This window comes from Sciurus vulgaris (genome assembly GCF_902686455.1).
Source record: "Sciurus vulgaris genome assembly, contig: HiC_scaffold_261_arrow_ctg1, whole genome shotgun sequence".
In the NCBI taxonomy this organism is placed as follows: Eukaryota; Metazoa; Chordata; class Mammalia; order Rodentia; family Sciuridae; genus Sciurus; species Sciurus vulgaris.
This window is the reverse complement of record NW_027632793.1, coordinates 4,636,383-4,646,349: the sequence shown is the minus strand read 5'-3', so window position 1 is coordinate 4,646,349 and position 9,967 is coordinate 4,636,383. Positions and strand designations below refer to the sequence as shown.

Sequence of the window (9,967 nt, the reverse complement as noted above, 5' to 3'; positions counted from 1 at the left end):
TAGTAAATATTTATGCCCCAAACAATGGTGCATCCCTGTACATCAAACAAATCCTCCTCAATTTCAAGAATCACATAGACCACAACACAATAATTCTGGGTGACTTTAAAGCACCGCTGTCACCACTAGATACATCTTCCAAACAAAATCCAACCAAAGAAACCATAGAACTCAATAACGCAATCAATAACCTAGACTTAATAGACATGTATACAATATTCCATCCATCAACAAGTGGATGCACTTTCTTCTCAGCAGCTCATGGAACCTTTTCAAAAATAGACCATATGTTATGCCACAAAGCAGTCCTTAGGAAATGCAAAAAAATAGAGATACTGCCTTGTGTTCTATCAGATCATAATGGACTGAGAGTAGAAACCAATGATAAAGTAAAAAAAAGGAAATTACTCCAACACTTGGAGACTAAATAATATGCTTTTGAATGAAACATGGATAACAAAAAAACATCAGGGAGGAGATTAAAAAATTCTTAGAGGTAAATGAGAATGATGATACAACATATCAAAATCTCTGGGGCACTATGAAAGTGGTACTAAGAGGAAAATTCATTGCATGGAGTGCATTCCAGAAAAGAATGAAAAGTCAACAATTAAATGACCTAACATTACAGCTCAAAGTCCTAGAAAAAGAAGAACAGAATAACAGCAAAAGTAGTAGAAGACAGGAAATAATTAAAATCAGAGCTGAAATCAATGAAATTGAAACAAAAGAAACTATTCAAAAAATTGACATAACAAAAAGTTGGTTCTTCAAGAAAGTAAACAAAATAGATAAACCCTTAACCACACTAACAAAGAGAAGGAGAGAGAAGACTCAAATTACTAAAATACATGATGCAAAAGGAAATATCACAATAGACACCACTGAGATACAGAACATAATGGAAAGCTATCTTGAAAATCTGTATTCCAAAAAAATAGAAAGTAATGAAGACATTGACAAATTTTCAGAGACATATGCTTCTCCCAAACTGAACCAGGAGGACATACATGATTTAAACAGATCAATATCAAGCAATGAAATAGAAGAAGCCATTAAAAATCTATCAGCCAAGAAAAGCCCAGGATCAGATGGATTCTCAGCCGAGTTCTACAAGACCTTCAAAAAAGAACTCATTCCAATACTTCTCATAGTATTCCAGGAAATAGAAAAGGAGGGTACCCTACCGAACTCATTCTATGAAGCTAATATCACCCTCATACCCAAACCAGGAAAAGACATCAAGGAAAGAAAATTTTACACCAATATCCTTGATGAATATAGATGCTAAGATCCTTAACAAAATATTGGCAAATCGCATCCAAAAACATATTAAGAAAATTGTGCACCATGATCAATTGGGGTTCATTCCTGGAATGCAAGGATGGTTTAACATCCGTAAATCAATAAATGTAATCCATCATGTCAATAGACTTAAGGATAAGAATCATATGGTTATTTCAATTGACACCGAGAAAGCATTTGACAATATACAAAACCATTTCATGCTGACAACACTAGAAAAAATAGGGATAGTAGGAACATACCTGAACATTGTAAAGGCTATCTATGCTAAGCCCATGGCCAACATCATTCTTAATGGAGAAAAACTGAAACCATTCCCTTTAAAAACAGGAACAAGACAGGGATGTCCTCTTTCACCACATCTATTTAACATTGTCCTCGAAACTCTAGCCAGAGCAATTAGACAGACTAAAGAAATTAAAGTGATACGAATAGGAAAAGAGGAACTTAAGCTGTCACTATTTGCGGATGATATGATTCTATATTTAGAGGATCCAAAAACCTCCTCCAGAAAACTTCTAGACCTCATCAAAGAATTCAGCAAAAAGCAGGCTATAAAATCAACATGCATAAATCTACAGCATTTTTATATGCAAGTAATGAAACAGCTGAAAAGGAAATAAGGAAAACAACTCCATTTGCAATAGCCTCAAAAAAAAAAATACTTGGGTATCAAGCTAACCCAAGAGGTAAAAGATTTCTACAATGAAAACTACAAAACAATGAAGAAAGAAATTAAGGAAGACCTTAGAAGATGGAAAGATCTCCCATGTTCTTGCATAGGCAGAATTAATATTGTCAAAATGGCCATACTACCAAAAGTGCTACACAGATTCAATGCAATTCCAATTAAAATCCCAATGGCGTATCTCACAGAAATAGAGCAAGCAATCATGAAATTCATCTGGAAGAATATGAAACCCAGAATAGCTAAAGCAATCCTTAGCAGGAAGAATGAAATAGGGGGTATCACAATACCAGAACTTCAACTATACTACAAAGCAATAGTAACAAAAATGGCATGGTATTGGCACCAAAATAGACAGGTAAATCAATGGTACAGAATAGAGAACACGGACACAAACTCAAAGAAATACAATTTTATAATACTAGACAAAGGTGCCAAAAATATGCAAAGGACAAAAGATATCCTCTTCAACAAATGGTGCTGGGAAAACTGGAAATCCATATGAAACACAACGAAAATAAACCCCTATCTCTCGCGCCGCAGAAAACTCAACTCAAAACAGATCAAGGACCTTGAAATCAGACCAGAGACCCTGCATCTTATAGAAGAATAAGTAGGTCTGAATCTTCACCTTGTTGGCTTAGGATCAGACTTCCTTAACAGGACTCCCATAGCACAAGAAATAAAAGCAAGAATCAATAACCGGGATAGATTCAAACTAAATAGCTTTCTCTCAGGAAAGGAAACTATCAGCATGTGAAGAGAAAGCCTACAGAGTGGGAGAATATCTTTGCCACTCATACTTCAGATAGAGCAGTACTTTCCAGAATCTATAAAGAACTCATAAAACTCTACACCAAGAATACAAATAACCCAATCAACAAATGGGCTAAGGAAATGAACAGACACTTTACAGAAGAAGATGTACAAGCAATCAACAGATATATGAAAAAATGTTCAACATCCTTAGTAATAAGAGAAATGCAAATCAAAACTACACTAAGATTCCATCTCACCCCAATTAGAATGGTGATTATCAAGAACACAAGCAACAATAGGTGTTGGAGAGGATGTGGGGAAAAAGGTACACTCATACATTGCTGGTGGGACTGCAAATTAGTGCAACCACTCTGGAAAGCAGTGTGGAGATTCCTGAGAAAACTTGGAATTGACCTACTATTTGACCCAGCTATCCCACTCTTCGGCCTATACCCAAAGGTGTTAAAATCAGCACACTACAGAGATACAGCCACATCTATGTCATAGAGGCTCAATTCACAATAGCCAGAATATGGAGCCAACCTAGATGCCCCTCAATTGATGAATGGATAAAGAAACTGTGGTATATATATACAATGGAATATTACTCAGCTATAAAGAATAATAAAATTATGGCATTTGCAGGCAAATGGATGAAATTGGAGAATATCATGTTAAGTGAGATAAGCCAATCTCAAAAGTCCAAAAGAGGAATGTTCTCACTGATAAGCAGATGATGACCCTTAATGGGGGGTGGGAGTGGGACAAGAATGGAGGAAGGAGGGACTGTATAGAGGGAAAAGACAGGTGGGAGGGGTTGGGGGGAAGGAAAAAATAATGGAATGAATCAAACATCATTACTCTATGTAAATGTATGAATATGAAAATGGTATGCTGTTACTCCATGTACAAACAGAAACAACATATATCCCATTTGTTTACAATAAAAATATATTAAAAAATAACTTGGGAGATAAAAAAAGAATCACATGATTATTTCAATTGATGGAGAAAAAGCATTCGATAAAATACAGCATCCCTTCATGCTCAAAACACTAGAAAATATTGGGGTAGTGGGAACATTCCTTAATATTGTAAAGGCCTTGTATGCTAAGTCCATCGCCAATATCATTCTAAATGGTGAAAAACTGAAAGCACTCCCCGTAAAAACAGAAACAAGGCAGGGATGCCCTCTTTCACTACTTCTATTCAACATCATCCTTGAAACTCTAGCCAGAGCAATTAGACAAACCAAAGAAATTAAAGGGATAGGAATTGGAAAAGAAGAACTCAAACTATCCCTGTTCGCTGATGACATGATTATATATTTAGAGGAACCTGGAAATTCCACCAGATAAGTTTTATAACTCATAAGTGAATTCAGTTAAGTAGCAGGTTACAAGATCAATGCTCTTAAATCCAATGGAGTTATATACATAAATGATGAATCTTCAGAAAGAGAAATTCGGAAATCTACCACATTCACAATAGCCTTGAAAAAAATAAAATACTTGGAATCAATCTCACAAAAGAGGTGAAAGAACTCTAAAATGAGAACTACAGAACACTAAAGAAAGAAATTAAAGAAAACCTTAAAGATGGAAAGATCTCCCATATTCTTGGATAGGGAGAATTAATATTGTCAAAATGGTCATACTACCTAAAGTGCTATACAGATTCAATGCAATTCCAATTAAAATTCCAATGATGTACCTTACAGAAATAGAGCAATCAATTATGAAATACATCTGGAAGAATAAGAAACACAGAATAGCTAAAGCAATCTTCAGTAGAAAGAGCGAAGCAAGGGCATCACAATACCAGATCTTCAACTCTATTACAAAGCAATAGTAACAAAAACGGCAGAGAAATGGTACCAAAATAGATAAGTAGATCAATGGTACAGAATAGAGGATGTGGACACAAACCCAAATAAATACAATTTTCTCATACTAGACAAAGGGGCCAAAAATATGCAATGGAGAAAAGATATCCTCTTCAACAAATGGTGCTGGGAAAACTGGAAAACCATATGCAACAGAATGAAATTAAACCCCTATCTTTCACCCTGCACAAAACTCAACTCAAAACAGATCAATGACCTTGGAATCACATCAGAGACCCTGCATGTTATAGAAGAAAAAGTAGGTCCAAATCTTCAGCTTGTTGGCTTAGGTTCAGAATTCCCTAATGGGACTCCCATAGCACAAGAAATAAAACAAGAATCAACAACTGGGATAGATTCAAACTTAAAAGCTTTCTCTCAGCAAAGTAAACTATCAGTAATGTAAAGAGAGAGCCTACAGAGTTGGAGAATATCTTTGCCACTCATACTTCAGATAGAGCACTAATTTCCAGAATCTATAAAGAACTCATAAAACTCTACACCAAGAATACAAATAATCCAATAAACAAATGGGTTAAGGAAATGAACAGACACTTCACAGAAGAAGATGTAAAAGCAATGAACAGAATTATGAAAAATGTTCAACATCTCTAGTAATAAGAGAAATGCAAATCCAAACTACCCTAAAATCTTACATTTTTAAAATAAGAATTTAATTACCTTTCCAAACTTTTCCAATTTTTTTGTAGGTTTCCATTCTCCCAAGCCCAATTTCTGACTGAAATTAAGTACTATGATGAATTGATTATTTATTCTTAAAATTTCATCTCTTTCTCTACTACTAAAACTCTCCAATTCTACAGTGTTTATGAATATAAACAGTTGGTTAGTCAAACTTTTCAACATCTATCAAGTTTTAAAAGCATCAGTATTCATAATTGAAGTAGTCAACCTACCTTACATATGGATTGGATAATAGTCTGCAGTGAATGCCTTATTTTATTTTAAGACCCCAAATTTTAAACTACCACAGACTTTGATTTTAAGATACTAAATAATCTTGTAAAAATTCCTATTTGATTTTTCTTTTTACTAAATCACAAAATAATTTTCTGACCAATCTTTGAATTTCTATGGAGAATTGAAACCAATCAGATGCTATTTATTTCAGTTTCTCCAATCAAAATACAATTAAAAAGAAAACCAATTTATATTCTACTGTAGTTCAGGAAACATGAAAACAAAAAAACAATAATGTAATCTCATTTTTCACTCCTTAAAAGTTTAAAAGTGAGTTCCCAAACACTTTCTTTTAAGTATTAAACTCACAGTTTAATTTGTATTGAGACAATAAATGGGGTAGGTGGAATATATCAAAATATGTTACAGAAACTCAATATACCCAATGTATATTTCAAAAGAAATTTTTAAATGATAAACAACCTTAACACCAAAGTTTTGGAAAAAGAATGCAAACAGGTGGAAAACAGGAACTGACAGAACAAAATTTAAAAAAATTAAACGGAAGCAATGAATAAGAATTTTCTTAAAAAATATTTTCTAGAATCCCTTTGCAATAGAAGATACAATAATAATCTAAAAAAAACACATCTTGCATAGATGATGCTAATGTCCTTAAATGAAAAGCTAGTTAAAGGAAATAATGCATAACTTCAGTTTTCAAAGGTATATAAATCATATTAAATTATTAAAATATTGCATTGTACTCCAATCCTAGAGAATCAAACATGCAATTTTTCTGAAGCTGCCAAATAAAATAAAACTGATACTTAGTGGTTAGACTTGGCATCACTTACCACTTTAGATAAAACAGTAAACTTTCCAAACTTGAACGAACAAAAGTAGAAGTATCACAAAGGAATTGTTTTTATCCTTTTTTATAAGGACATACACCAAGTTAAAATGATGTAGAAAACTGCAGGTTCAACTAACAAGTCCTTAATTCAATTTTGATATACTAAAACTATAGTCATAGGTAGTATATTACTCCATGATTGAAGAAGAGCTTTTTTGTTTTTTTGTTACCTTTTTTCTTTATGTATATGTTTTTCATGAAAAACATTAAATTAGAGAAATGAAGTTTTAGAACCATCATATACTACCTACCCAGGTACTGTCTTGTATGTAACTGTTTACTAAGTTCTTCCTTTCTACTAATAGCTGTGCAGAATAATGAAGCAAAACCACAAGATACAACACTTTCCAGAAACAAATGAAATTTTTTTACTTCATTATGGATAATGAGGCCAACAACCCACTCTCTGGTACATGACAGTCTGATTCCAATAATTTTTTTACTTTTTATATAAAATGAGCCTTACAGGGTTAACCAAACTATGATAAAATGACATTATTTTCTTATACCTATCTGTGGAATTTATATGTTTAAATTTCCAAACATGGAACTACTGCACTTTCAACTTGAATTTTATGTTTTGGGTCATCTTTTACTGAGAGAAAATAACACTACTTTGAAAACACACATAAGCCAATAAAAACAAAACAATGATCATCCATGATAAAATATATAAAGTCATTGTCTATAGCAATGAGGGTCCATGAGAAGACATAACTGTGACCTAGAAACCTTTTCTTCTCAGTAGTAGGAAAATTTTCTTACTCATTTGAGTATGTTAAGTGAATATGAAAATGTCCTTAACATGAAGTACACATTGGTCTAGGGGTGATCATGACAAAAACAATGGAGTTTGCTTTAAAGATTATGCAAATGAGAAAAATAGATTACATAAGTATACTGACTATAAATTAATCATTTTAAAGGTGGAAAGTTACTGTACAATGTAAGAAATGATTTGGAAAGGATACATGAAAAATTTAAGACTACAAATAACCACTCTTCAGAGAATAAAATTTAATGACATTAGAATATGCTAAAAATCTATTTTTTAAGAGTAACAGGTTGGCAAAAATTAACTGTATTTTAGCTAGTTGAGGGGATTGAGAATGTTCCCAACCCAAAGAAATAATGAATATTTAAGGCGATAGATATGCCAGTTACTCTCATTGAAGCCAGAATTGGGAACAGGTAGTTAGTAGAAATAGGGGATCAGGTCAAATCGAGGAGATGGAGGCCATAAAATCATCTGCCTCTGGAAGTTGGAAACTGCCCCTGGAAGAATGGAATGTCAAGGATCTCTGGAGCCCATTGATTACCAAATTTACCTGCCTTTATCAAGAACTGCAAGCAAGAAGCTGCTAATTAATGCCCCCTGGGCCCTTGCCTGCCTGAATCACCTTGTCCCTCCCCCTGCCTGTGGCTTCTCACTTAATGCAAAACCAAGCCTAGTTACGTAGCCAGGAAGGAGAGATGGGGGGGGAGAGGACTGGAGAACAAAAGAGAATTTAACCTATAAAAGATGTAGGGTGAGCTCACTTCTTGGGACTTTTGAACATCAGCCATGGCCCCCTTCTCCCTGCCAGGAGAAATCTGTATTATTAGCTTTAAATAAAACCTGCTTAATATGCTTGCCTTGGCATGCTTCTCTAGTGTTCAATCTTCAACATTAGAAGGAGCAGAACTCGTCACCGGTAAACGGTGGTATCATCATCTGTTCAGCACACATATATACATGTATTGAAATGTCATATTAACCAATAAATATACAAAATTATTTGCCAATTAAAAATAAAATTATATATTAGAAAAACATAATTTAATGATCATAATGTAATTAAAAAGTTAAATTTGAATAATCAGTCTCTAATATAAATACCACCACTGAATTCCATCCAAGCAAGAAAGTGGAGAATTCAAACAAAAGGCAGTTATATTAGTGAACTATCAGATCCTAATGCAAAGAGTAAAGCACACTGCAATACCCATTCTAATAATTTCCAACCTTAAGGATTTAAAGATCAAACCTGAATAGTAATTATGATAATTGATAAATTTTTAAATGGAATTTTTAGAATTGTTTGCTTGCATTTGTATTCGTTGAACGTAAGATTAACAATAGTTATAATCACTAGCTTATGTACATGCTCTCCCGTGTAAATTATTCAGAGGACAGAAGACAAAACTCATTTTTTTAACATTTATCAAGCACAATGTTAGGTGCTGAGCATACAGTGAAGAAGACAGACATGATCCTCGTTTTCATGAGTTCAAAAATCTAGAGTGAGCTGCACCTTATTTTTAATATTTTAAAACTTTAAAAGTTGCATAAAAACAGAAATAATAGCTAAAAAATAAAATGAATGTTATATTTTAATATAATATAAAAACTTCCTTAATACTGCTTTTGAGACCAAAGGTGATCATTTTTCTGATATTTCATTGTTCTTAGAAAATCCTTCACTTTTTCACAGCCTAAGGAAATTCCTATGCAGATAGCTGTTACAGCAAAAGCACATGAACACTAAAATATAAATACAAATGATAAATTACAACTTGTAATTGATCTTCCTATAATTCAGTGTACTATTTAAGCAGTAGCAAGTGCAATGAGACACTTCTAGCTGGCTTTGTTTCTAGCAACATAATTTATGCATCAGAGTCATGAAACTGGATTAATAAACTAGAAATGCATTTCCAATTTAGCTTTAGAACAAGTGAAGACTATGCTGAGATTCTACAGGTGCCATGTTAAAGGTGAGCACGTATTGAAAAACACCGTGGACAGCAGGAGTTTACTTCAAACACCCATTTCCCTCCCTGTGAAAATTACTGAATTGCCCTATTTGACAGCAATGGGTTTTGCTACTTGACATGTGGGGACAGAAAAGAGACTGAAAATCTCAATTCTACTAGCCATTGTTTTTTACAAAAATTATCAGCATAGAAATGAGGAATCCACACAGTGGGAAGAAACAAGCACTTCTAGTGTACCTAATTTTATATTTTAATATAATAACAAATATTTATATATAGACTTTCATTCTATTGATGTTACACATAAAAGTCGCATAAAACTTGTACTGGGTATGCTATTATGGGAAATGCAACAAAACTCTGATGAATTCTGACTATCAGCATATAAGATTTCCCATTAGTTTAATATTTAACTGTGTTAAGAGAATACTTCATTTATTATCAATTATTTATAAGTATTGCATAGCATTTCCCAATCCAGTAACCGATATCTTTAGTATGAGATAAAATTACTAAATATAACATGGTATCCTGGATGAGATTCTGGGACATAAATGGTTGGTAGTAAAACAAACAAACAAACAAAAAAACTATTGAACTTTGAATGAAATGTGGAGTTTCGTAAATAGTAAAGTACCAATATTGGTTCCTTAGTTGTACAAAACATATTAAAGTAACATTTTACTAATTATAGGAATAACTGGGTGTATTGTAAAAATCACTATATTTACTTTGT

The 9,967-nt window shown here is 33.2% G+C and overlaps 1 long non-coding RNA gene across 1 annotated transcript in view; it reads right to left on the bottom strand.

The window, feature by feature from the left end:
- The window catches only part of LOC306652524, a 1,123,790-nt gene that overhangs the window by 787,111 nt on the left and 326,712 nt on the right, over positions 1 to 9,967 (bottom strand). The window lies entirely within an intron of this gene.